The following is a 4518-nucleotide window of genomic DNA, read 5'->3' on the forward strand; positions in this document are numbered from 1 at the left end:
TCTCGCGGCTCGAGGTTTGGTAGGTGATTGGCGGGGGTCATTAATCAGACACGGTTCTGTATTGGAAACCGTCAGCTATTATGTTCACACACGGATTTGCTGCGGGAATTGTGTGTAATGCAAACTACAGTACTCGTAAATTCCGGCGACCGGCGTGTGTACTGTCCCCGTCGATCTAGATTCCGGCCGCCAATAAATACTACCTTGCTCACGTCGTCTCGCCTGCATTCTCATCTACATCCTCCCCTCGCTCGCCCTCTCTCTCTCTCTCTCTCTCTCTCTCTCTCAAATCTCTGCCATGGCGCCGCCGGTCTGCCCACGCTCCGACGACGAGTCGCCGCCCCCCAAGGACGCTCACTCGATTAGCAGCGATGAGGACCCCTACGCGCCGCCTGACGAGGTTGCGCCGGACCCCCCAACTTTGGATTGGTTTTGGGGCCAGTACAATCTTTGTCTGTGGAAGTCTCTGCCGCCGGCTGAGAAAGCCAGGCAAGTGGCGTTCAAGAAGGAGATGGCGGAGGAGGAAGCCAGGTACCAGGCGGCCTGTGAAGCCCGTGATGCCGCCTGGCAAAAGGAGGCGGCGGAGCTTTGGGGGCGGGCGCGTCGTCGTGCCGAGGAGGTGTACGAAGATGGGTACTTCGCGAGGAAGGTCATAGGTGCTGGGCGCCTCGTCGCTGCGTGGAGGTGGGCCGATAAGCTCCAGCGTGCCACCGACGAGGAGCTCCGGTGGGCGCCCAACGAAATAGCAAGATCGGCCGCGCGCATCCGCCTGCAAGAGGCAGATCGATACGTCAAGCGCTGCGAGGCGGAGGAGTCGGAGTACTACCTCCACACTGGGAAGACACCGTGCACCAGGGAGCTGCTGGTGAGGGACTACCGGAATACTGGCCCCAGGAGGGATTATTAGTTTTAGTATTGTTCGTTTTCAATTTTATGCATTGTACCTAGTAGTTAAGTATCATCACGTATATGTGATGATATTTTATATATCTATATATATTATGTGATGATCTAATAAACAATTTATATATATTATGAATTCCATTTTCTATCTTTTTTGTATACTAATTTGAATCTGGCTGTTATCATCTACATATACAGAATGGAAAGCGTATATACACACATTGAAACAGAACATATAAGAATGGAAAACAGAGTACACACATTGAAACAGAGCAATACCATGATTGTTGTGAATACAAAGCTATCCACGTCGAAACAACTTTTCAAAATAAAACGCGTCCATGAGACCATGACCAGCAGCCCTTGTCTAGGGTAGCTCTTGGCTCTGCCTGAACTCGTGCAGGCGTTCGTCCAAGCGGTTGACACGCTCGCGGTACATCTGGAGCGCGATCTCGAGCTCCAAGTTGGCTATTTCATCGAAGATCACCAGCTCGAGGATGCGGCGGCCATGTTCCTCTACTGCGCCCAGGTGGACACCTGGGCCAAGGAGGCGGTCGAGCCTACAGACCAGCGCGTTGGCATCCAGCGGGCCACGGACAAGGCGAACGGCGGCACCCATGCGAACGGCGCGGCGGGCGTGCAAGTACGGCGTGGCCGGCATCTGGTGCAAGTACGGCGCTGAGGGCCTCTGCCCACTCCTAGCGAGGAATGGGGGTACTGACGGGACGTGTACCCAGCTGCGACACCGTGTCGACAGCAGGCAAGCGTCAATGGATCCGCTCTTGCTGTGCGGCTTGCCGTGCCTCTCGCTCTGTGGCGCTCCAACGGTCTCGTCGTGCAGTGAGCCGCAGCCTATCGGCGCGGACGCGCCTAGCTTGCTCTGCGGCGCGCCATCGGTCATGTTGTAAGGTGAGCTGCAGCCTGTCGGCGCTGACATGCCTATCTTGATCCGCGGTGCTCAAGTGTCATGCACCAAAGGTCTGCTCAACCCTGGCGATGATGCACATCACAACGTCGTCCATGCGTTTCCGGGGAGTGCCTCGGCCTTGACGGGCCGTGGCGCCTGCTTGTTTTCCTTGTCGACGAGGTTGATGGCAGAGGCGGCGCTTTGGTGGGTTTGCATGCTTGCAAAAGGTGGATGTGCTACAGGATTCGCTTGTCGCCTCTGTGCGTCGCGCGCCCCTTCTGCGCAATATAGCAGGGTGGTGGGAAACAGGTGAGGAAATGGCGGGAAACGGTGGCTGTTCATAAACCGCCATCAATTAATGGAAACTTAGCATCGAGCTAGCACAAGAAGTAGATGATGATCAGATGAACACGGACCACACTAGGGATCCCGTCGGTGGTGAATTCATCAATCCCAAACGATTGAATACTAGCAAGCGTTTGCCCACAACACACACGGCCTATTCCATCACAAATAGGTCGGATGGATCAACAGTATGCCACGTATCGCACATTGTCAAAAAGTAATGCGGTAGACCTTCTTTAACATGTGTGAAAAAATAAAAAATAAAAACAAGGACCTCGAGGTTAAATTAGCTGAGGGAATGGGGCATTTCGGTCATTTGACCGAAATGACCCATCCCATCACCTAATTTAACATCGACACAACTTCCCATCCAGTCACCCATCTGATGGCTGCTCCATCCTGAGCACACTTAACTTGATAGTTTTCTTACATAAGCTACTGGTGGAACAGCTAGTCCTTGCTGATAGGAATGCCTCTTTGCATCCTTATGGCGTATCCGGATGACCGCCCGTCCCACAATGGCCAATAGATGTTGTGTAGACAGAGCATATCACATACATCTTATTAGAAGCAATCGTCTGCGTTATTATCGGTCTTCGCACACATTTCTGATTACAGACCTGTTTGCCGCGTATCACACACATCTTGTTATATTGAACCGTTTCTGTTCACTTGCCTAATCACAAACAGTTCATCCGAGTGAACCGTATGCTGTAAATCGCACACACCTTTGATCTGGCTGACCGTTTCTTTTGTGTTGCCTAATCACAAACAGTTCATCCGAGTGAACCGTATGTTGTGTATCGCACACGCCTCCATCTGGCTGCCCATTTCTTTTGTTCCTCCTCATCGCAAACAGTTCATTGAACTAAACCGTATGCCCTTCATCGCACATGCAACTAAAACTTGGACCGTGTTTGATGCATCCGTCATCGCAAACGTTTTACACATTTCTGACGGTTTTCATACAGCACCGTTTGCGATTATGGCATCGCACGCAGTTCCTCGAAGGGTCTCTGATCGTAGTGTCGCGTTAGCAACATCCTGCAGTAGTGATACTTCGCAGAAGACTTGAAAGTTGCAGATATTTGACACGGAATTGGGTCCGATGTCTTGAGGATGGAGTTGAAAGAAGTGCAGAACGTCTCAGAAAAATTTAGAACCAGGCGGTGAGAAGCCCCGATTCATGTAATCAGTAAAAACAATGACTTCGTCATCCTTTGGCTGAGGTCTTTCTTCTCCTGGATCAGGGGCGCGGTAATGCGTGACATTCTTTGCTGCTAAAAATCCGACTTTGACAAAATCTCTAAGCGTGTTTTCAGTGACAATGGAGGGAACCCAGTTACATGAAGTGACTGTCTTTGGCGGCATTGTGAAGAAACCTAAAGGAAAGAAAAAATTTGCCAGTTTAAATTGATCCATTAAGCCGGAAGTAAAAGGCTACAGTATATATTCAGAATGGCGGCTTAAATGGGGCCTAATGATATATGGGTAATTGTAAGCCGGTGATGTAAGCCGCTATGACAAGCACTGGTATTTAAGATCTGACGGGAGTGAATTTTACTAAGTGTTGGGACAAACAGGTTTCACAGATTAGAGCTATAAGATTGGATCTGTGGCAGTTCAGAAAAATGAAATAAAATCTAAACCTAAGGTGGCGGCAGCAGAAAAGTGGGGGTGCCCGGATGAGATCTGTTGCAATGAGGATATATTCTGATATCAAAAAACAAGTGCTAAAATGGCTATCGCGCAAGATCTGTGTTGTTTTCAGATCAAAGCTATGCACTCTAGGTAAGATAAGGAGGGACGGTGATGAATGCCGACGAACAAGGAAACCCTAAGACAGGTCTATTAAGAGGAAAGGTGAAGGCTTACCGACGTTGATGGACAGCGGAGGGGCGCCGTGGCGTTCTGGTTCGTTCAGGGTGATGCAGTGGACGAAGGTCGACGGTGGCGGAGCTCTGGCGCGCTGGAGCGTTGCGAGAAGGAAGACGAAGACGAGAATGCAAAGGGGAAGAATGGAAAGAGGACCCGTGGCCTTATTTATAGGACTGGAAGGATAGTGGCAGGCGCGGGAATCAAGGAGACAAGGAAATGGATATGTGACGGCGCGAGCGCCTCTATTTTCGGAGGTTCATTAAAAGAGAAGATTTATTAAGATTTGGGTCGTATGTGGTATTAATAACAGGTGATGTCATGGCGGGTTACCACAATTTCAGGAGGTGACGTCATGGCGGGTTACAATATTTCAAAGGAAGATGAAGAAGGATTTTTTCTGAATGTTGAAGATTAACATGAACAAGTTAAAATCAACCTGGGGCCTAATGTTGGGGATATGACTATTGGATATGACCTGCCTAGGA

The sequence above is a fragment of the Aegilops tauschii genome, chromosome 3 (genome assembly GCF_002575655.3).
Source record: "Aegilops tauschii subsp. strangulata cultivar AL8/78 chromosome 3, Aet v6.0, whole genome shotgun sequence".
NCBI classification, from domain to species: Eukaryota; Viridiplantae; Streptophyta; class Magnoliopsida; order Poales; family Poaceae; genus Aegilops; species Aegilops tauschii.